General features: G+C 40.3%; 1 long non-coding RNA gene and 1 gene segment (V, D, J or C); one reads left to right on the top strand and one right to left on the bottom strand.

The window, feature by feature from the left end:
• LOC111756565 (immunoglobulin kappa variable 2-29-like) overlaps positions 1 to 24,605 on the top strand; it is a 160,980-nt gene that overhangs the window by 115,987 nt on the left and 20,388 nt on the right.
• On the bottom strand, positions 29 to 24,036 carry LOC134471326 (uncharacterized). Of its 2 annotated transcripts, none has more exons than XR_010040713.1 (2): positions 19,598 to 24,036; positions 29 to 6,165 (listed from the first exon to the last, which is right to left on the bottom strand). It is a non-coding gene; the product is annotated as an uncharacterized LOC134471326 (long non-coding RNA). The 2 variants fall into 2 exon arrangements; XR_010040712.1 differs by lacking the exon at positions 19,598 to 24,036 and adding an exon at positions 10,520 to 15,939.

Genomic DNA, 24,605 nt, shown 5'->3' with positions numbered 1-24,605 from the left:
CACTGTGAACTACATAGCATGGCTGATGAACTTTTCTTAATGTATTTTATTTTAAAAAGAACAAAACCAAATGACAAAGAACATGAAACAGGGTCATTCAAAACAAAAGGATGGACATAACACAAGATTAAAATCAAATATAAGATGATCTACAATGGTTACTATGATGTCTCTTGTTATCTTCTATAGAATTGTCTCTATCATCAGGCACAGTAAAATTGAACATAGCAGTACATAACAATCTCAATAAAAACAAAACATTGGATACATTACAGGACTTCAAAAGCAGGTAATAGTTAAGCCAGAATGGGCATCCTAGTGACTCTTGTCATCTTCAGAGTAGTTGCTTATACTCTCAGATCTGATATTATCAAGCATAACAAGTTTGAATTAAATCAGTCAAGGCAAGACAGTGATCTAACAAACAAGATTCAAATAAGGTCAGTAATAATAAGACAGTGTAAGTAATACAGGACTTCAGATTAAGTTAATAGGAAACTACGGATGGTTACCGTAGTATATCCTGCTATTTTTGGAATAGCTGTTTATACCCTCAGATCTAGTACAAGTGGACAGACTAGAACAGAAAATAATCAAATTAAACAGAGTGATGAGAATAACGTGGGTTTAAATCCTGATACAATATTAACAATGGCCTCTGCCTTCCTTTTTTAGACAGTTCCTCCCCTTTCACTTTCACAGGGTACATTGTACATTTTGGGTCCCACTAACTTCTTTAATTTTTAGATTGGTGGGGCAACCCACCATGTACCTAAGTAGTTCTGAACCTTTTTATTCCTGAGCAACAGCCTCAAGGTTTTCCTTCCTTAAAGCTGAGTAGCACTCCACTGCACAAAAAGGTCATGTCTTTCCAACCTATCTGTAGCTGCTGGGCAAGCTGCCCCTATTTCTCTCTGGTTCCCTGTCACATAGAGCATTATTTTCTCATCTTTGACTTTTAGACCATAAACCCTCTTTCAGGTTGATTGTATTTCCTATACAGAGCATCTTGATGGACCCTATCCCCTGATCTATTCTGCCTGTGTTTCTTTTTGTTAGTGTATCAAGGCCATCTGTGTTACAGATTATAGCCAACCTTCTCTGCCTCGTCGGCACTATGCTATTTTTCTGCTATTGGTTGTCAACTTTTCCCCTTCAATCCACTGTCTGGCCCATTCATTAAGGCCTCTCTGCCACTGTTCCTGAAACCTTGGTGTGTTTTTTTTTTACCTCTCTCTAAAATGTCCTTCAGCATTTTTTGTAGGGTTGGATTGGTGGTCACAAACTCCCCTTGTTCCTCTTTGTCATGGAAGCATCTTGTTTCCCCATTAATTTTGAGAGATAGTTTTGTAGGGTACATCAACCTGGGCTGGTGGTTATTTTCTTTCAGGGCTTGGAATACTTCATTCCAATCTCTTCTTTTTTTTAAATTTTATTTAAGGAGAAAAAAAAGCAGAGAAAGGGTACAAGTTATACAGATTTACAGAAAAAAATAAACAGTAGGAAATCACAAGTTAATGGATTACATATTATCATCTTAGAAATAATTGTTCAAGTCACAAAATTAAAGCTTGTAAAGTGGACATTCCAACAGTGAGACTTCAAACAGTTCTGTTCAATGATCCAACAAAACTCAGTGATATCATTATTTATCTTATACACTTAAATATTCATGCAGTTATATCATTTAGAGCACTTTGTTTTCCTCTCCTTTATACAATGACAATTACACATTTTGGGTTTTGTTGCTCCCACAGTTCTTATTACTTTTTTGGAAGAGGGTAGAACCAAATGTGACGTAACAGAACACAGTCAGTCAAATCAAAAGGGTGGACATAATAGATAATGTAAAATCATAATACAAGGTGATCAGTAATGGTTACCCTAATGCCTCCCACTATCTCTAATAGAATTGCCTATATAATCAGTTATAATAAAATTGAACAAAACAGTAAAGAACAAAACCGACAAAACCAAAACATTGGAGACATTATAGATCTTCAAAAGTAGATAATAGTCAACCAGAATGGGCGTCATAATGAATCCCACTATCTTCACAGCTGTTGCCTAAACTTTTGAACCTGGTACTATCAAGCAAAACAGAATAGAGGGACATCAGTCAAAACAAGATGGTGAGAGCAATACAGGGCTTTGAATCAAGATATTGGAAAGTCAAAGTGGGTTACTATAATATATCCTGCTATTTTTTATTTATTTTTCCCTTAATTAAAAGGATAAAAATAAAAAAGTAAATAATAAAGTGGAGATTGAGATAAAAGAGGGCATAAGAGCAAAACAGCGCAGATCAAAACATAACCATTTAAGCAAAATAGTGTTTCACCACAAGATAATCCCGACATAAAAGTAGTTACCATGTTGTCTCTTTCCTTGAAACCTTTGAGTATAACTTCGTATACTGTAGCATCAAATATATCAAAACAATGTAAAACCGTTTAAGAGAATGACAGTATTACAGGGTATTTAGAATCAACTAACAGAAAATAAACAATGGTTTCTGTATAATCTCCTTGTCTATAAAAGTTTTTGTTTATACTATCATACATAATAAAATCCAATAAGGTACAACCTGTTTAGACCAATGGAGACAGAAGAACAAAAGCTTGATGAGACTTCAAAACAAGATGATACTAAATCAGTATTACCTATTAAGATGTCATTTTCTCCAAAATAGCTGTTCCTATCATCCAATCTTCTCTGCCTCATTTCTGTTGAGCTCTTTTTCTGTCATTAGTTCTCAGTTTGTCTTCTTCATTTTGTTTTCTGCTCCATTCATTGTGGCCTCTCTGCCACTATTTCTGGATTCTTCATATTTTTCTTTTTTAGAATATCCTGTAGTACTCTCTGTAGAGTTGAATTGGTGGTTGCATATTCCCCTAGTTCCTCTTTATCCTGGAAGCACCTTGTTTTTCCATCAATTTCCAGGGATAGTTGTGCAAGATATATCAATCTTGGCTGGAGATTATTATCTTTCAAAGCTTGAATTATTTCCCCCCACGCTTTTCGTGATTTGATGGTTTGTGCAGAGAAATCTGCTGTAATTCTGATGGGTGTTCCCTTGTAAGTGGTCTGTTTCTTGTCTCTGGCAGCTTTTAATATTCTGTTCTTTTATTGAATTTCTGGAATTTTAATTATTATGTGCCTGGGTGTTGCTCTGTTTGGGTTGTAGATGACTGGGTTCCTGTATGCTTCATACAACTGAGTATCTTTACCTTTTGCTAAATTAGGAAAATTCTCCTGGATTATTTCTATGAGTAGCTTTTGTAGTTCATTTGGTTTGTGTCCCTGCCTCTTCTGGTATGTTCTTAATTCTTAAGTTATGGATCCTCTTATCATCTTCTAGTCTTTGTATTATTGCTGTTTGTTTCTTTGTTACTTTTAAGAAGTTTTTCATTTCATTCTCCCATATTACAAATCTGCCCTCCAGTTCAGATAGTCTGTCCTTTGTTTCTTTCAAGCTGTTATGCCAGTTTTCAATGGAGTTTTTAGTCTCCTGGTAGTCTCTTTGAACCTGCTTCACGTATTCTATGCTTTCTCTATTTTCTCCATCAAACAATTCTCCCCTCTTTTTCTGTTCTTCCATTCCACTATCTGTTTTTTCTTGGGTGGTGCTTAGCATTTCTCTAACTATTCTGCTTATTTCTAGCTTCAGGTCATTAATAACTTCATTCCTGAACTCATCTATGAGGCTCTCTAGATGGCGCTTTATGTCTATTGGTGCGATGTCTGCTATTGCCTGTTTCTCAGGATTGGGGGCTGAAGGGCTTTTCTTGTTGCTCCCTCTTCCCATATTCTTTGTTCCTTATATATGCAAGCATATATAGGAGGCCCAGCTTCCCTCCCTGTCAGCCACAGCCAGATCGAATTGTGCCAGCTAAGTGTTCCCACCCACTGCAGCAACACCAGGAAGTTGCAGACCAGGCAGCCTACACGGGGCCCGCCCCTCCAGGTCACCCTCAGGCACTGGGATCTGGGCTGTGCTAGCCTACTGGGTCTCAGCCAGCAGCGTCACGTAGGCTAGGCACTTCTCACTAATCCCACTTGAGAGGGGGATATGTGGCTGAAGTCGCTGTAGTGCCCCACTCCCACAAGTTTGCCCAGTCCCAGAATGTCCTCCGCTGGAGTCTCCTAAACTGTGGAAGAGTGTCAGTATCTCTCACTCACCTCACCGCAAGTCAATGCACAGCTCCCCGCCCGTCCTGTTTTCAACTCCGTTCGCCGATTCCCATTCTCAGAGCTTCCGCGTGTCTCTCTCCCTGCTGAGCTGATGTAGACGCAGCCGCCTTGCGGTGGGAAACCCAAATTGCGGCTTCCAATGGTGCGGGCTCCAGCTTTCACGCTGAGGCTTTATCTGTTCCTGTTATCGCACCAGGACTGCATTCCCAGTTGGTTTCTCTCAGCCCAGTTCATTCTTGAGTCAGCAGGGCATATCTCCACTTGCTTATGATTCCTTACTCTGCACCATTCCTGAATTCTAAGGTGGGTGTTTCAGAGAGCCTCCGTAGCTGCTGCTATCTGTCCGCCATGTTTTCCCAGAATCCAATCTCTTCTTGATTTGATGGTTTGATCAAAAGTCTGTTGTGATTTTGATTGGTTTTCCTTTATAGGTTATCTGTTTTTTTTTTTCTCTGACAGTTTTTAATATTCTGTTCTTGTGATGAATTTCTGGGATCTTGATTATTATTTGTCTGGGTGTAGGTCTGTTTTGGTTGCAGCTGGCTGGAGTTCTGTATGCCTCATATATCTGAATATCATTTCCTTTTCTTATGCTTGGGAAGTTTTCCTTAACTATTTCTGTAAATAGTTAAGGAAAATACAAATAGCCTTTGTATTTCATTTGTACTTACCCCTGATTCTTCACTCACATTTTTCATTCTTAAAGTTATAGATACTTTTGTCATCTTCTAGCCTTTGTATTGTTACTTCCTGGTTCCTTGTTAATTTTTAAGAGATCTTTCCTTTTGAGATCACACATTGTCTTCAAAGTATGGTAGTCTACCTTTAGTTTCTTTCAAGCAATTTTGCCAGCTTTCATGAAGTTTTTAATATCCTGGTAATCTTTTTGAATCTGTTTCATGTATTCTAGATTTTTTTATATTCTTCATTAAAGGTGTCTCTCCTTTGTCTGTGTTCCACTATTCTTCCATCTGTGTCTTCTTGAGAGGTGCTTAGCAGTTCTTTTATTAATCTTCTTATATCTTGCTTTACTTGTATTAGTATTTCTGTTTTGAGTGCTTCTATAATATCACAAAGATATTTCTTTATGTAAGCTGATGCTGTTTCCAATATTGCACATTTGCTGGCCTCAATCTCTTCTGTGTTTACCTCTCCTGGACCTAAATTCCATGGGTTGGTGGCTGGAGGATTGTTTTTGTTTCTTTCTCTTGTCATGTTTCTGGTTTCTTCCAGAAAAGTGTATAGTGGAGGTCCCTTTCTGTATTGGTTATGATTGCTCTGAAGCATGCTGGCTAGGGATTGCTGCCCTCTGCAGTTTGTTGTTGATCACTGAGGTATAAGCAGGAGTGGTACAGGCTGGCCCCTCCCCTCCAAACCAGACAAGCACTGAGGGTCTTCATCATGTTAGTGTGTGCCATGCAGACGGAACTGGTTCAGGACAGTTTCAGGGGCAACTTCGTCCCTGGCTTCTTCCCATTCAGGGACATGAACCAGTCTAAGGTGTTCCCACCAATCTGCTCCAGGAGCAGCCAACTGAAGTCACTATGGTTCCAGGTTCAGGCTCATCCTGTGTGATTCTAATATGTCACCCATCTGATCACCCCCTCCTGTGGAAGGACCAAGTTCCAAGCACTCACTGCAGGCTAGTCATGCAGATCTCCACACTGGCTCCATTCTCTGTTGTGACATGTTCTCCAACTGAGGTCCTTGGGCTCACCAACCCCGGACTTCAGCATAACCACAAGTCATCGGACTCCAAGGTGCCCGGGACAGTGTGGGACCAGCTCCAGTAAGAGTGTGTCTGGCTCCAGCCTTCTGTCCATATTTTTCTTTTTTTTTTCTTTATTTTCTTCCTGAGTCATGATAATCCCTCTCCTTTCATCTGGTTTTCTCCATAGTGTTAAATTCTAGCATCTCGACTGATGAACTCTTATGTCTTTATCAATCATCATTCTTTTAGAAGTTGAATCTCTGCAGAATGTTACAAAATTTTACAGAAAAAAATTGAGATCAAAGGCTACATAGGATTTTAGCATGACAATTACAATGACATTACTATTCCTGAAGCACATTTAAATGTCCATGTTAGTATAGAATACCCTTTTAGTCAATTATCTTCACCCAAGTATAAGATACTAAATGACATAAAGAAACTTTTACTTAATTTGTTATCTTTTAACTATCTTTTATTGTCAGAATAATGTGTAAGTAGAATGTACATGTTTATAAATGTACTTCACAAGTTATTCTGTCTAATCTCTTATCATTAGAATGACATTGTCTGGACTGCACAGTGTTTAGGGTACTTTTTATAACACAATTACATAATAATCACACATGTAAAAGCTTGAAAGTGTAGCCACATCAGATGGATGGCTATCCCATGTTGGATCAGCATGTAGTTTTTGTCACAAATGGCTGGAACATAAATAAAGCAATGCCAGATGTTTGAGCCCGAAAAGTTTACCACCATAAACATCTTAACCTGGAAGTCATTCAATGGTATTTTCAGTTTTACATCTCTGAAGGCTTATATGCTTCAGAAACACAAATGTGTCACTTAGTATACCACAAGGTTAACAATACTTTATGAACAAAAATTAGCAACATCATCTCAGCTCTGATAAGTTTAGGAAACAGTGTACATGATCAAAAGTAGGCTTATTACCTGATACACAATCATGTCTCACTTATTCAATAACAAAATGCTTGTCTAATCAGAACCAATAGATGTAAATTAAGTTTAAATGTCAGAACCAAATTTAAAGAGATGTCAAATTTTGATCATTTTATATGTTTAAGGGCTAAACATACACTGTATAATGTAGCACTTATTAGTCAATTCATATGTATCAGATTTACACAGTCTTTACTCTATAAACTGAACTTTAAAGCTTAGCTTACAGCATACCCTTGATTTAGATGAATACACTTATATGTGTGTCCAAATATATGTTATGTCATGAACTAAGATAATTATTTATTGAACCAATCATAAACTGATTATTGAAAACAGTAAGTCAACATTTAAAGACTCTTTAACTCTTAAAGCTCACTTTTTAGTAATCAAAAGCCTAACAATGAGAATACTAGAAACTTAGCTAAATAAAATATAGAAACTTTTGCTTTAAATGTAGTTTATAAATTTATCCAAGAGCATTTCAATATAATAAGAAAACCTTATTGCTTTTAGACATAGAAAGCTTAACCTTTTAATTATAACCAAATTAAATACATCTTAACAATTGCTTTGATGACTCATGAGAACCAAATCATAACATTTAAACACTTTAAACTATGCATATTATCTTTAACCAAGGAAAAACTCTTCAGTTAATATAGACAAACTACACACACTGCATTTACGAAACCAATCTTTTGATACCATCTTGGTTAACTAACAAGCTGAATGGAAATATGTTACCAACTTTAAAGACATCTTTATTTTTATCTCATTAACTCACTGTTAACCCTGTGAACAAAGGTATTTGGGCATATCATGAGTATCTATTTATCTATATATCAACCAAAATGGAACATATACCTTAAAATTGACATACAGAAACATACAGTAACCCAATCATATAGGACTCTCATGTTATCAGACTTTAAGTCTCTCATTTGTAGGTCTTGTGTTAGCCTTGAGACTATCAGTTCTCATATGTTAGTGTTTTAGGTAAATTTGGCTATCTAAAAGTCAACTTTCTTTCCATGGAAATCTCAAAAAGAACCAAAAATAAAAAATTTTTAGCTCAAATTTTTTTTCTTAAATGAAGCAAGTGCAGTTGTTTTAAGCAGTTATCAACACACATTAAAGAGACAGATGGGCAAGCATACACAAGATGATTACTGTTATGAATTAAAAACTGGTGGTCAACTTAATACCAGCTGAATTAAATCGGCATGGTGCTAAGTATAGATGGCCCACCTGAGGAAAGCTGCCAGCATAAATAGAAATGTGGAGAAAAAGAAAGGAAAGGCATTCTGGGTCCTCCTGGGGAAGCTCATCATGACTGGCTTCCCCAGTGTGAGTTCGACCACTGTCATTGGAGGAGCTCGGGACCTTGTTGATGAGAGTGGCTGTGGTTCACTTTGGGGGAGTTCGGGTCCTTATATCAAGCATCACTTCCCCAGAGGGGAAGACTTGTGCTGTTTAATCTCCAGGACAAACTCATCACGTCAGCTTTCTGGCATATACTCAACTGTTCTTATCATTGGAAGAGCTTGGGACCACCATATCACTGAGGATGGCTGTGCTGCTTTTCAGGGAAGCCCTGGTCCTTGTTTTGAGCGTGATTTCTTGGTTCCAGTATAGAACCCTCAACCTACCAGCACAGCTCCTTCACACCACTGGCATAGGCTTTCTAGCTTCCACTGCTGACCTTTGGGCCTTCTCAGCACAGATCCATAAAACAGACTGGCATGAGTCCTTCTCGTGGGCTCCAAACCTCCAGTTGGACTCATGGGAGGCACTGTCATGGGCTCTAGGCTTTCATCTGGACTCATGCAGGACACTGCTGTGGGATCCAGGCCATTGACTGAATATTCTATGTCTTTAGTGTTGTGTACAGATTTCCTGAACTCTTTTGTGTTTAACTCTGGGTGAGCATCATAAAACAATATTATAAATTCTGTGTCCTGATTCTAATTGTTCCCCTCACAACCTCTGACTACAACAATTACATTTAAATCAGAGTACATGCTCAGATGTATTTCGCCATGTTCAATCACAATAACTTATACAATTTTTAGGTTTGTAACTATAAATAGACTAGTCAGAAATTTTCTTATAGGTCATCAGTTAACACAAATCAATTTTAATAAGGATCAGAAGGGGAAAAAACTTTTACACCTGTGAAAATTTTGTATCGGGAATACCTGAACTCCAGTAGGGATTGGCTGTCCCCTTGTCTCCCTTCTGGACTTTTAAAATGAACTAGATGATATTCATCTCCAAATGGAATAGCAGCCTGTAATGCCACTTATTTCTCACTAGAAGTCAATGTTTGACCTAAAGGCCACATTGTATATTTCAAGTCCAGTTCATAGATCTGAGCAAGTCTCTAAAAAACCTCAACATACTCATCAAGACTGTCTGAAAACCTTCCCAGATCGCTTTTGACCTGTCTGGGGTCACTGAGAGCAAAGGACAAAGACCCACGTGCTCATAGATGGGGTTGTGGGGAGATGACTGAACAACAGGAGCATGATACTCGTCGATGGATTCCTCACTGACAAGGTTATAGATGAACTCTTCTGAAAGGTCATCACTGAAGAGGTGATCGCCTAGGGCTTGGTCTACAAGGGTTATCTCTTCCCTATCCATTCCACTTTCTCTTTTCACCACCATGCCATAAGCCGTTCCTCCTCTACATGCTTCCCTGGCCCTAACTCAGCCAACTATGGGCTGAAACCTCTACAAACTGCAAATTAAAACAAACCTTTAATCCTTAGAATTTTGGGTATTGGGTATTGTGTCTTGAGGGACCTAGGACATCTCAAGACACAATACCCATCTGTAACACAGGTAATTCTCTACAGATGAGGCCTCAATGTCAATAGGAATTAGTGATCAGGAAATGCAAAAAGGCATTTTAAACCAGAAGTGAAATATAATGTATTATTCACTTCACTGGCAAAAAAAAATGGCAAGGCTCAAAAATATTTGGAGAGGACATACAGAAAGAAAACTCCATAAAGGACACACCTCTGAGTATGTGGGAATTTAAACTGGTACACCAATTTGAGTCCAATTTATAAATTTTAAAGTGCATGCACCCTTAAATGAAGTTCTCTTTATATTCTGTATACAGTAAAGAGACACTGGTGAGTCTATACATAAGGCACATCCAATAATGGACACTGATGGACAGTTTAGCTGGAATGTGTATTCTTACATTGCTGTTAACTGTGTGAGCCCAATTCAGTGAACAAGAGAAACAAACTAGGAGTTACAGACACACCCATTTCTCTGGTCCTCTCAACACAAAATTTCTGGCTATACTTCTGTGTAATTTTATTGACTTTATAATGTTGTACCTTGTCATAGCAAAGTTGTGAGTATCAACAAACAGTTCATTATTTTTCAATCCTGATTGACATTCCATGGCTTGAATACCACAATTGTGTCTACCATCTATCCATTGTAGGGCATTTTTACTGCTTCCACTTCTTTGTTAATACAAACAAAACTATTATAAATTATTGTGTACATGTTTTGTGTGGACATAAGTTTTTATTTCTATCTCTGGGCATTAGCTGTGGTAGTCTGTATTTTTTACTTTATTCCATTCAGTATACAGTTTTTCATTTATTCCAAACTTACCTTAGATTTGAAATTTGAAGAGGCTTGAAATTTTTAAAATTGTTTCTGTTTTGGATATACAGTCTGGCTCCAGGTGGTCAGAGAATACACTGTACCTCGTTTTGATCCTCTGAAACTTGCTGAGGTTTGTTGTGGTGCCAAGTAAAATACAGTCTCGGTATATATTTCACAGGTGTTTGTTGTCGGTGTATTCCAGAAATGTTGATTTACCAACCATGATCAAAAACTCTAGTAAATGTTTAAATTCTCAAACATTAATTACAGCAAAATTACATTACCATTAATTCCCTAAATTACTTTTCTGGGGGTTAAGACAATACCCAAAGCTAATAATTTAAAAGAGGAGAAGCTTATTTGGTTCATAGTTTCAGTCCTTTGTCAATTAGCTCCACGGCAGGAACAATATGGCAGAGGGCCATGGTGGAGGAAGGGCATTTATCTCATAGCAGCCAGGAAGCAAAGAACAAAGAGAGGAGCCAGGGAGACAGATAAACCCACCATGCCCAGACCCCTACTGACCTGCCTCTTACTACCAGTCCCTAACTCTAATAGCACAGTTAACTTTGAACTCATTCACAGATTAATCCACCAATGAGAATAGCACTTCTGTGACTGAATCACCTTCCAAAAGCCCTTTCTCTGAACACCTGAATCTTATGGGGGACACTCTAGATCTAAACCATAACATTCTTTACCTGGACCCCCAAAGTCATGTTCATCTCATTGTGAAAATGCAGTTAGTCCATTTCTAAAAGTCACCAGTCCTAAGGGTCCCAGCACTGCTGAAAAGTCTAAGTCCAAAGTCTCCTCTGAGTCTCCAAGCTAATGCACAGCTGTGAGCCCCTGCAAAACTCAGAAAGAAAGTTAAACACTGCCAACATACAATGGCACAGGGTAAACATTCCCATTCTGAAAGGGAGAATAGGGGAATAGAACCAAAGTAAGACTGAAACCTCACAGGGAAAACATTAGGCCCTGTGGTTCCATGTCCAGCACCCAGGCAAGTTGCAGGTGAAATGTGCTCCCCCAGGGGCTTGGGCAGCCCTGCACTTACAGCACTGACAGTTGCATCTTTTGTGGCCTATTTCTTGGGGTGGCTCCGCTCACTGCCTGTGTTTTTTTCTCAGCAGATATTCCACATTCCTGGTTTCTCTAGCTGCCTGGAGTCTCCACTGAACTCTCAACTTTACCCTCAAAACTTTAGTCACTGCTCTCTTAGGGACACATTGCCTGGCCTCCCAAGCCTTGTGAAATATGAGTAGAAAACTCCACAACCTCTTAACTTCTAAACTCTACATGCCTTTAAAACCAGCACCATCTAGATGATGCTAAGGTCTTGTGTTAGCCTGCTCAGTAGCAGGTCCCCTTGGATCTTGGCTGCAGTGCCCTCTGCATTAATAGATGACTAAACTCAGGGAAACACATTTTCCTCTGTGTCCCTGAATGAGCAGGGCACACTAAAGCTTTCTTTTTTACTCTCTCTCTCTCTCTCTCTCTCTCTCTCTCTCTCTCTCTCTCTCTCTCATCCATATAAACATTTAATGTATCCCTTCCCAGGGGCAGTGGATGAGAGGGACCTACATAGAACCTCTGGAATGGGGGTAGAGGGGTGGCTCTGGTGAAAAGACTGTCCCAGAGACCATAAGCCAAGGGGGCCTACAAAAGGCAACACCCTCAGCCAGGGCTGGCTGCTTCTTGGAAATCACATAAGAAGTCAGGGTGAACTAGAGAGGTAACTTTGGAAGTTGCCATTCTGAGGCAACCTGTGAGGCCAGAGAATGCCTCCTGCAAAATCTGCTGCTGAATCATGTGTAAGATGGCCAGAAGGAGATGCTGAAGGGCTTCTTGAGAACCTGGGAGAAGAAGCTTGAGGGGCATCTCTCAGGGCTTGGTCACTGTAGCCTCTGCTTGAAACTGGCTCACACCCACGCTGGTTCCCAAGGAGGAAAACAGTGCCAGAGTTGTGCTTCTTGGGCAGAGATGGTAACTGAACAAGCCAACAGATTTAAATAAAAAGCAATAACAATAAAAAATAACAATATGAAAGAAAAATACAGCCCCTGTCTCAAACAAGACCAAGACACAACACTGCCCCACACATAGACAGGGAAGCAGAGGCTGGAAAAGGGGGAAAGAGGGAGGGTCACAGCAGGGGTGAGATTCAGGCTGGCCTCAGGGTCTGGCCCACCTGTGCTTTGTTTCCCTAAGTGCACAGGATTAGCTTTCAGAGTTATTGCCCTGTTTTGCAAGTAGCCTGGGCAGAGCATATCATGACTTAGTCTTGGCATCCTCCTGGATATTCCAGATTACCAGGTACATACAGGTGCTGACATCTTCACTGCAAAAGCACTCATCCAAATATCCTGTCTGTGGCAGTCAGGTATGAAGTTTCAGAAAGAGTACCTGCAGGGATGGCCTAGGTGGTATAGGAACAGCACAGCCATGTCCACCGTGTGCTATGGATGACACTCAAAGCCAGTAGGTCTCTCCAAGTTATGCCTGATAAAAGCAATTTTGGCCCTTACCATATTCAGCAGGATGGGCTGCACATCCTGCAATATGAAGCTCATGTCCACGAGGTCATCTTCCACCATCCTGGAGAACCTGGTGTTATAGTCCACAGTCTCATTCCCAGGCTTGACAAAGGTGCCATATATCACTTGTATGTCTTTCCATGTTCACCATAACACAAGCTAGCTCTGTAATATAACACATCTCTCAGTTGAGGTCATAGATCCCTGTGTGAGTACAGGGGCATAGATCCCTGTGAGGACCCCAAGTTCCTTCTCAAAGATCCTCATGAAGCCCTCTGCCTATCCTGCACATGTTGTGGCAGCAGATTCTACAGGAGGGGTCTTTGGGGCTCTTTTCAGATGTGAGTGACAGTACCATCTGGCCTCTCAGGATAGGAGAAGGGGTGGCTGTCCTTCCTGAGTTGCTTCTGGCTAAGCAGGTGTCCCTGAGGTTGCTGTGTAGGGTGGCCCCCTTCTGCTCTGCCACCTGGCGGCTGCTGGGCCAGCTGATCAAGTGGGTCTTGATGCCGTCTTGCCCGCAGCACCCATCTAGGACCCAGTCCTCCTACCATTGGGTCTGCTGAGGCTGAATACAGCACTAGAGATGAGATCCTCCAGCTTCATGTGTTCATAGTTACATCCAGATAGATGTTCTTGCTGGGGCTGTGGTAGCAGGCTACCTTCTCATTTGGCACCTTCTGGATGACCTCCTGGTTGGCTGGCCAGAACCAGAGGCCACTCAATGAACAGGGTAAAACAGCACTGGTGAGTAACAGTGGGGACTTTGCCCCCCAAACTCTTTTGTAATAATGGGTTTCTTTAAACCCTGTAGCTGCACTGTGCCACGCACTTAGGTGATGGTGGTCTTGGATGCCATCTCCGATGGTGTGCAGGTCTCAGCATTGGCTTCTGGGTTTGGGTCCATGGGATGCTTGGCAGCTGCTGGCCAAGAAGGTACTCTTGGCACTTGTGGGGCTGTGGCTAGGTGAAGGTTGGGCACATGGCAGAAGCAAGTTTCTCTAGCTGTGGGCAATCCTCTGTTTCCCTGAGTTAGCCACTAGGTGGCTGAAGACAGATTTTTCTTGGTCCTGCACAGACTCTCCTTGTGCTGTGGGCTGCTGGGTTGCCAGCTTCTCTTACATGACCCAGATCAATTCCAGCCCTACATCAGCCCCAGTTCTCCAACTTGTTTCCTTCCAGGACTTGTCCTTGTGACTGGAAGTGAGTGGAATACATTCTTCTTCTTGGGTTGTCCTCCTTGAACCACCTGCATCGTGCGAGGCCCTAGCTGGGGAGCCAGCCTTGGCCGAGGGTGCCATGTCCAGTCTCTTCCAGCACTGCCCAAAGTCTCCTATGTCATACTGCACAGATATCTCTTTAAATTCCCTCAGGGAACCCTCCTCAGCTTCTGGAACCTTCCTAGAGAATGGCTCCCCAGGGACCTTGTTCTCAGTGCAGCCCCAGCCTCAGGGACAGGGGAGCATCTGGCCACAACAGGACCTTTGCCAGCTGGGGGCACAATGGTATCTTCCTCTGAACCTGAGAACATGGCATCACAGCCACCAAAGGAGTCACAGGGTTTCTTGATGGTGGGCATGTAGGGCTCAATGTCATGGGAGCCCTAGAATCACTTAGTGGCCCACTCATTCCTGGACCTGAGCCTGCCTGAGGCTGAGTAAGGAGACAGAGTTCATACTCCAGGTCCATGGACAGCTTGGAGTTGTCCACTGCATACTGGCCAGTAGATATAGGGCAGCCATCATGCTGCAGCCTTGGGGATGTACTACAGCACTGCTGCCTGTCTTGCCTTGATGTTTGGGATATTACAAGGTGATGAATTTATTTAACCCTGTGTTAGCAGGTTTCCTCTTATACGACTCTGGCAGGAGTTTGGGGACTTCTAACTTTTCCCAAGTAGCGCTAGAAAGCCAAATACTCAACATGGCTTCCTAGATATGGAGAGGCTTCTCATTACTGCTGGATGAAGGTGGGAATTCCAGATCCTACTAGGCTTCTGCCCATGGCTCCGAGGTGGGAGAAGCAAGCATGTTCTGCCACTTCCCATATGGCTCCCATTCACTCATAACTGGTGGACAGGGAGGGGTCCTGACCTCCCTTAGGCCTTCTCACCACACCCACAGCAAGAGAGAGAGGCATCTTAATACCACAGGGTTGGGGTACAAGCCCAGGCCACCCACATTGTCCATGCTGACATGGCAGGGAGAGCAAAAGCCTTCCTTCCAGGCAAGAGAGGAATCCCAGCCTCCCTCCTCACCCTCCCTGTGCCACCCAGCAGCAGTGATGAGCTCTTCAGGGAGGAGCAAAATCTAGGCACCCCACAGGTCTCTGAGAGGAACACACAGAGGTAGAAGTCCAGTGTGTTTGACTGAAGTAGAACAGTTATTTAAAAGTTTTCTGTTCTACTGGGCTTCCTCTTTCCTGGGCCATGATTAGAAAGACTACAAAGACACAACTTTGTTTATTCATTTATTTGTTATGCCTGTGTTTCTAAACTTACCAATTCCTCGAGCAAACAAAAAAAGAGAGAGAGAGAGAGAGAGAGAGAGAGAGAGAGAGAGAGAGAGAGAGAGAGAGAGAGAGAGAGAGAGAGAGAGAGAGAGAGAGACTTTCCTAGTGTGTCCTACCCAGAGTCCTAACTGGCCCCTTTGCCTACCAACTTTCAGAGGCCTCCTGTATTTGTTTTACATACAATGTTTCCTAATGGAAAAAGCATGAAAAACTTCCTCCTCTTTCAGGAAGCAAAGTCTCCTTAAATGTTTGTTAAAGTTTCAAAAATATACTGGACTTAGTGACTCAAACAATCCTAGCACTCAGGAGGTTGAAGTAGGTAGATCTCAAGTTTGGAGCCAGCCTAGGCTACGTAGCAAGTTCAAGAGCAGGCTGAATCCTGCCTCAAAAAAAAAAAAAAAAAAAAAAAAAAAAAAAAAAAAAACAGTTCGGTTAATCAGTGAGGAAATTGATTAGTTAGGATTTTTCATAAAGGTATACATATTATTACTCATATAATAAAAGTGCAAGGCGTCTTATGTTTAGTGTGCACGAACTTGGGACCTGACTATAAAAGGCAGAACTGCACTCTCTAGGAAAGGTAACTTTTTTTTTAAGAAAAAATAAAAAGTCAGCATCTCCTGAGAACCAGCCCTGCTAGGACTTGGGGTACCAACCAAGAATTCAGCCAGGCAGCCTTCCTGGTTAGCTTCACAAGCCATGCAAGTTCCAGGGAAAGAAAAGTCAGCACCACCTATGAGCCTACCTGTGAGGGGCTGAGAATCAAACACTTTTTATCCTCCACCCCTACCCCATAAGCAAGATGGTTCTGCTGCCTGAGTTGATAGCAACTAAGGTACACAAAGCAACTAAATGCTTATATTGTTTGGTTGATTTTGAAGGCCTGGGGCCAGCAGTCTGAGCGTCTCTTGGAAGGATGACAATATGCAATATAGCAAATATGGGGGATTCCCTTCTATCTTTTCTTTGAAGTCCAATATTGTTTTCACTGTTTTGCTTTGTTCTGATTAATTATTTTTGCTTTATTCAATATTCTGTTTTGATTGGTTTTATAGTGCTCTATTTTGGGTTCAATTTTGCTATACCTGATTGAATGGAGAACTATTAAGGAAGATAACAAGATATATTACAGTAGCTATTACTGTTTCCCTGGGATCCTGCCCTGAAGTACTGTACCAATTTTGCTGCATTGTCTTGATTGACTTTGTTCTGTCTTGTGTTTTTGAATTTTACTATCTTTAAAAAAAAAAAAAAAAAAAAAAAAAAAAGTAATTTAGCAACCAGAGCTCAGCCACTGGCCACTAGAGGGCAGGGTAGGGAAGTAGCAGCAAGGAAGTAACATGCTCCAACACACACACACACACACACACACACACACACACACACACACACACACCCCTGCACATGCACCTCTGCAGAGAGTTTCTCTGGAAATGGCAGTTGCCTTCAGGTGATCCTGAACTACTGTATTTCTTCACGCAGCACCTTTCTCTAAGCAACAAAATATTTTGTTCCAAGACGTTAAAAACAGTAGATTAGGGGCTGGGGATTTAGCTCAGCGGCATAATGCCTGCCTGGCAAGCAGGCAGTCATGAGTTCAATCCCCAGTATCGATAAAAAGGAAAAAGACAAAAAAAAATAGTAGATTAAAGACCAGCAGCAAAATACAGCCTGTCTGGGAACCTGTGTCCAGATGCCTGGAAAACAACGTGATAAAGAAAAGAGTAGATCTCTGAGGTTTAGGAGGGAGCTGAGGGAAAAGCTTGAAACTACAGAGAAGCTGGAGAAATGAAGCAGAATACAGAGAAAAAGCAAAGCAGTCTGGAAACCAGACTGCTCCCAATGAGGGAAACCTGTTTCCATTAATAGAAAGTAAGCACAGAGAGGTTCTTCAGCTCTAAGGAGAAACAACAGATGGAGCTAGAAGTGCTAACTCCAAGAAAAGCCCACAGTGATTGTAAACTGCAAAAAAACAATGTGGAACTTCAGTCCAAAAATGGCTCCTTCCCTATGGCAGAACAGAAGGTGTTGGAGAAGAAATCCAGTGTAGTACCTGCCATATTGGAGAGTGTTTTATCAGGAGCCATTTTAGGGAGGAATTAATTGTTTAAGACTGAGCTACAGCACAACTGCAAAATAAATGCACTTCGGGGTTCCTGGTATTATAGAGCTAAGTTTGTTAGAAATATTATAGGCAGGCAGAAAAGGCTAAGTCCTCAGTGAAGTCAGTGCAGAAGGTGAGAACACATTACAACTGTGGCTGGAGCTGCCTTCATTAAAGGTCAGGCCTGGGGATAAAGACAATAACTATACCTACAACTTCCCCGGGAAATGAGTAACTATGATTAATATCCTAAATAAACATCAATCATTGTGGATGAGGAACCAAAACTTCCCTGGCCCATCCCTTCCAGAAAAAGTCCTTGTTCATCCTATGTACACTTGATTCCCCATTAGATCAATATTACCTAGCAACTATACTTGTAACCTTATTGGTTGACTATAGTTTTATCCCACCTCATGATTTTGTACTCACCCTATGATTTTGCTCTATAAAATTTTCTTGAGAAGTGGGGTCCCCAGCCACTCACTCAGGATACCCTTTGTCTCTTAAACAGAAAGTACCTTTCCCTCTAAAAATACTTCCTACTCACAACCATCACTGTTCCTTAGAATTAATTCTTCAGTTTTGGTGAACATGAACTCAGCATATTGAATATCTAGTATATTGAGAATTACAATATTTCCCCTTTATTATTTGGATTATGTGGAGGTCCTTATATCGTCCCTATCATCCTACCACAGTGACTCAGTGGGAAGTACCCACAAATGACAGTCATGCAGAAGACCTGGACTAGACTGAGACTCCCTGAGAAATTTAAACTCAGGCCATGAAGAACAGAAGGACCCAGTCTCTAAGCTGAGAAATCACACAGGTCATATGTGGCATTCAGAAGGGGCTGGGTCCAAAAGTGTTGACTTAAATCCAGTGGACTGACATTCTTCCCCTGATACCTCATTGCCTAAATCCTACAAAGAGCTCCCTGATGTTTGTTTTCCTCATCTGCCAACATAATGAAGACTATACCTCAGATTGGACAGTCCACAACCTAGAATGTATAGAGGAGTTTTAGCAGCAGGGGGAGCACCTCACAAACCCAAGAACCTTAAAGCTAGGCAGAGAAAGCCAAGACTTGAAGTACACAAAGGGACAGGAAAAGTGGGAGGTGCTAAAATAGATAGGATAGACACCTCTGACCAGCCACACCCAGCAGGAAAGGCAGGGCAGGACTGAGCATTCACACACCAAAACCTCAGTGTGGAAACAGCATAAGTCTTAGCAGCGGCTCACTATCTCTCTTTCATATCAGGTGGATTCCAATACTGCAGACCCTGGAAAGAAACCACTATTCAAAAACACAGATGATTTTTTCAGGGTAGACTCATTTATTTTATTATTATTATCTTTGGAGGGTTGTTTGTTTTGTTTTTTGATTTTTTTTTTTGAAGAGTCAAGGGTTTTTTTCCTTTTTTCTATTTATTATTTTCGTCTTTTTTCTTTTTTCTTGTTTGTTTATCTACGTTTATCTAATTATATTTTGTTTTACTCCTTAATAGAATCTTTTATCTCATTTTTCTCTCCCCTTATTATTTTTCTTTTCTCTATCCTTCAAATTTTACTTTATTTCCTCTTTCCCACCCTTCCATCTTTACTAGCATTACAATTAAGCTTTATTAATCTTTAGTTATTTAGTTGACTCTGTGAATTATTTTCTATTCGTAATAGTAGTACAATTGGTTACATAGTTACTGTAAGTCAATATTTGCTTTTCTTTATGTCTATACTATAATTACAAATCTATTATTAAATCTAATATAATGGTAGCTTTTATTAGTTTTTATGTGTCTCAGTATCCAATTTGTTTTTGACTTTATCATTGTTGATGATTTTGTTGTTGTCTTAGTTACTTTTTACTAATTGCTGAGACAAAATACCTGATGCCCAAAGTTGGAAAAGGAAAGGTTTATTTCTTACAGTTTTTGGAGGTTTCAGTCCATTCTCAGTTGGCTCCAGGACAGGATGGCATGGCAGGCGGCAGTTCATGGCGGCTGCAAACAGCAAGGCAGAAACCGGCAAGAGAGAGAGACATACCTTCTTCCTGCCATAACATCACATCCTGGCTCCACCCCTAGGCCAGTGTAGCACTCACTCCCCCAATCCAAGCGCTAGACAATGAACCAATCACAAAAGCATAATGCAAAGGCATGAGGGCTGGGGGCCACCAACATAAACCATGACAGTTGTTATTGCCAGGAGAGCATATTTGTTGCTACTAATTGGTATTTGTTGTATACAAATACCTGGTTTGTCTTTCTGTCATCAACAATGCTGTGATTTATTTCCAGAGAACTGGGTGCTATACAAATTACAATGCACCTTCTCCTCCCAAATTAACAGCTGATTTGATCTTGCATCAGAGGTAAAAATCCATAATTAGCCAGGCTCGGCTTGCATCACTAAAAAACTGACACCAACTAAAAAAGATCCCCAAACTAATAATAAAGTTTTCCCAATATTATAATTGACCCACAACCTTCAGAACACACACTCAGACACACACATACACATACACTAGAAAGACAAAAAAACAAGGCAAAAAATGCCTCCAAAAACTCTCAGGCAGATTCTCAGTAGTTAAAGCTCCCCTGACAGGATTCTTTGCCTTCACTTTCTCCTACCCTTTATCATCGCAGCCCTAGCTATAGTATACCTACTATTCCTTCACGAAACAGGATCAAACAACCCCTCGGGACTCAATTCTGACTGCGATAAAATCCCATTTCACCCTTGCTACACAATCAAAGATATCACAGGATTCTTATATACTCTTATCCCTGGTCCTCTTTACAGCCGGTCTCCTGGGAGACCCAGACAACTATACCCCTGCTAGTCCCCTAAACACACCCCCAGATATCAAACCAGTGTGATATTTCCCATTCGAATATGCAATTCCCTGCTCCATTCCCAACAAACTAGGAGGAGTTCTAGCCCTTGTATTCTCTATCCTAATCTTAGCCTTATTCCAATGCTACACCTATCAAAGCAATGCAGCATAACATTCTGCCCCCTCAGCCAATGCCTCCTTCGACTACTACTAGTAGCCAATCTACTCATTTCACATGAATTGGAGGACAACCAGTTGAATGTCCCTACATCACCATTGGTCAGCTAGCATCCATCACCTACTTCCTCATCATTCTAGTCCTTTTTCCACTAATAAGTATAATAGAGAACAAAATCCTAAAGTGAAGAGTCCTGGTATTATAAACAATTACTCTGGTTTTAAAAACCGAAAATGGAAACAAATCTTTCCCCAGGACACTAACTCAAGAAAAAAAAAAGCCACACCACCAGTACCCAAAACTGAAATTCTTATTAAACTATTCCTTAATAACATAGACACCTATTCATACGGTGTTATCGCCTACGGACACTCACATACTCTCGCCCCATGCTTTATACTTCGTGCACTAATGCACATCCCATTAAGTAAATGTACCAGTACATAACATGTAGGATAAGACATGAACCATTATATGTATAATCAACGTTAAACTATTGTCCCTATGGATATCAAGCAATTATATTAAACTATAGATGTACATAAACCATTAATAACCATATTCCTATAAAACCTGTAACAACACGTCCATTCATTACCAAAATACCATGATTCTATCTTACATAAGACATTTAGCCCATCATTAGACATACCCCATTAAGTCATATTCATCCTCATCAATATGACTATCCTCTTCCTCCTAATCAACCTCCTCCATGAAACCAGCAACCCACCAGACAGGGATCCCTCTGCTCGCCCGGGGCCCATAACACGTGGGGGTTTCTAACAATGATCTTTAAAAGACATCTGGTTCTTACTTCAGGGCCATAACCCTAAAACCGCTCATTCGGTCCCCTTAAATGAGACATCTCGATGGACCAATGACCAGACTGGCCCATGATCAACATAACTACAATTTCATGCATTTGGTATCTTTTTATTTTCGGCGATGTTGTGACTCACCATCGCCGTCGAAGGCATGGCTCCATTCAATTCAATTGTAGCTGGACTTATGAATGAAGTATCCTTGTTCCACACAAAAAGAGATCAGTGAAATTTCTTTTAATGGTTGGAGGATATAATCTATGAGTGTACTGTGTGTGCATACGTGTGTATGTACATATGTATATACACATGTACGTACACGTGTATGTTTACATGTGCATACGTGTGTGTGCATATGTGTGATTTATAGCAACAAGTACCTATTAACAAACCCCCCTACCCCTCGTTAAAATACTATCTCCTTTACAGACTACGCGCCATACAATATATACTCACTCTTGCCAAACCCCCAAAACAAGAACTAATCTACATCTAAATAGTATAATAACCTCTTCCCACTGTACTGTTAAAATACAAAACCCATCACATTCATAGGGTGGAAGTACAAAGAAGGCACCCATTCTACGAACTATGTAATGTTTAATATTATGCTTTATCCGTAAAGGTGATGTAGTTTATATACAAAGCAAGGCACTGAAAATGCCTAGGTGAGCTTCTGCCTCCATGAACAACAGATTTGGTCCTAGCTTTTTTCTTAGTTGTTTGCAGAGTTACACATGCAAGAATCATCACACCGGTGAGAATGCCCTCCTAAACCACATTAAGGCTAAAAGGAGCAAGTATCAAGCACACTACAAAGTAGCTCATAACACCTTACTTTGCCACACCCCCAGGGAGACAGTAGTAATATAAATTAAGCAATAAATGAAAGTCTGACTAAGTGACTTTCATGCCAGCCACCACGGTCATACAATTAACCCAAACTAATAAACTCCCGGCGTAAAAAGTGTTTTAGAAATATTAAGAGAGGAAAAGAAATTGCTCTAAACGATATAACTGCATGTATATTTAAGTGTATAAGATAGAAAATGATATCACTGAGTTTTATTGGATCATTGAACGGAACTGTTTGCAGTCTCACTGTTCGAATGTCCACTTTACAAGCTTTAATTTTGTGACTTGAACAATTATTTCTAGGATGATAATATGTAATCCATTAACTAGTGATTTCCTACTGTTTATTTTTTTCTGTAAATATGTATAACTTGTACCCTTTCTCTGCTTTTTTTTCCCTCCTTAAATAAAATTTTAAAAAATTCAAAAAAAAGAAATATTAAAAAATAAGACTAAATTTTATCTAAGTCGTAAAACACTCCAGATAAAATATAAACCAGAAACGAAAGTAATCTTAATATATCTGAATACATGAAAGCTAAGACCCAAACTGGGATTAGATACCCCACTATGCTTAGCCATAAACATAAAAATTTATGTAACAAGAATTTTCACCTGAGAACTACTAGCAATAGCTTAAAACTCAAAGGACTTGGCGGTGCTCCACCTAGAGGACCTGTTCTATAATCAATGAACTCTGATACACCTCAACACTTCTTGATGATACAGCCTGTATATTGCCATCTTCAGCAAACCCAATCATGGAAGCAGAGTAATCATAAGTATGCTACATAAAAACGTTAGGTCAAGGTGTAGCCAATGAAGTGGAAAGAAATGGGCCACATTTCCCTACTAAAGAATAACAAATGCATCTAAGGAGGATTTAGCAGTAAATCAAGAATGGGGAGCTTGATTGAACTAGGCCATGAAGCACGTATATACCTTCCGTCACCCTCCTCAAGCATCCAAAAAATTTTAAACCCCAAAATTAATACATATAAGAGGAAATAAGTTGTAACAAGGTAAGCATACTGGAAAGTGTGCTTGGAAACAAAGTGTAGCTTAAAACAAAGCACCCGGCCTACACCCAGAAGATTTCAACTATCAGTGACCACTTCGAACCCATTCTAGCCCAAAACCTGCTGATCACAACTACCATATAAGTTATAAAACAAAACATTTACCTTAAAAAGTATAGGAGATAGCCAGGCATGGTGCCTCACCCCTGTGATCCCAGCACTCAGGAGGCTGAGGTGGGAGGATCATTGCAAGTTCGAGACCAGCCTGGGCTACAAAGTGAGCTCAAGTCCAGCCTGAACTGCATAGTGAGACTCCACCTCAAAAAAGACAAAAAAAAAGTATAGATGAAAAATAAAAATAAACAATAAAAAAAATCATAGATTATCCCTACTACCTTTTGTATAATGAGTTTACCAGAATCAGTTTGGCAAAGTGAACTGAAGTCAACCACCCTGAAACCAAACAAGCTACTTCCAAACACCTAGCAGAGCAAACTCGGCTATGTAACAAAAAATATTTTGAAGTAGAGGTGAAAAGCCAACCGAGTTTGGTGATAGCTGGTTATCCAAATAAGAATTTTAGTTCAACTTTAAGTTTTCCTAAAATACTCTCAAATCTAATGAAAACTTAAAACTTATTTTAAAGAGGGACAGTTCTTTAAAACAAGGGAACAACCTTCAACAGTGGGTAAATAAACATAACTACCATAGTTGGCCTAAAAGCAGCCATCAATTAAGAAAGCATTCTAGCTCAACAAATTAAATAGTCCCCAATCCCAATAAAATTAAATAAACCCCTGATTAACAATTGGATTAGTCTATAGCTATACAGAAGAAATAATGTTAATATTAGTAACAAGAAGTTATTCTCCTTGCACGAGCTTAAAGCAAATATGCATTTGATTATTAACAATTTAATAAGATAAGACTCTTTATTAATACTCTTATTAAACCGATATTTAACCCAACACAGGCGTGCTATTCAGGAAAGACAAAAAAAAGCAAAACGGAACTCTGCAAACACAAATCCCGCCTATTTACCAAAAACATCACCTCTAGCGTTCCCAGTATGAGAGGCACTGTCTGCCCAGTGACATCAGTTCAACAGCCTCGGTATCCTGACCGTGCAAAGGTATCATATCATTGTTCTTTAAATAAGGACTGGTATGAACAGCTAGATGAGGATTTAACTGTCTCTTGCTTTATGTCAGTGAAACTGACT

The sequence above is a fragment of the Cavia porcellus genome, unplaced genomic scaffold (assembly GCF_034190915.1).
Source record: "Cavia porcellus strain 051 isolate PalLab524CR breed Dunkin Hartley unplaced genomic scaffold, mCavPor4.1 scaffold_18, whole genome shotgun sequence".
NCBI lineage: Eukaryota > Metazoa > Chordata > Mammalia > Rodentia > Caviidae > Cavia > Cavia porcellus.
Note: the sequence above shows the minus strand (reverse complement) of the source record. Positions and strands in the feature narration are given on the sequence as shown.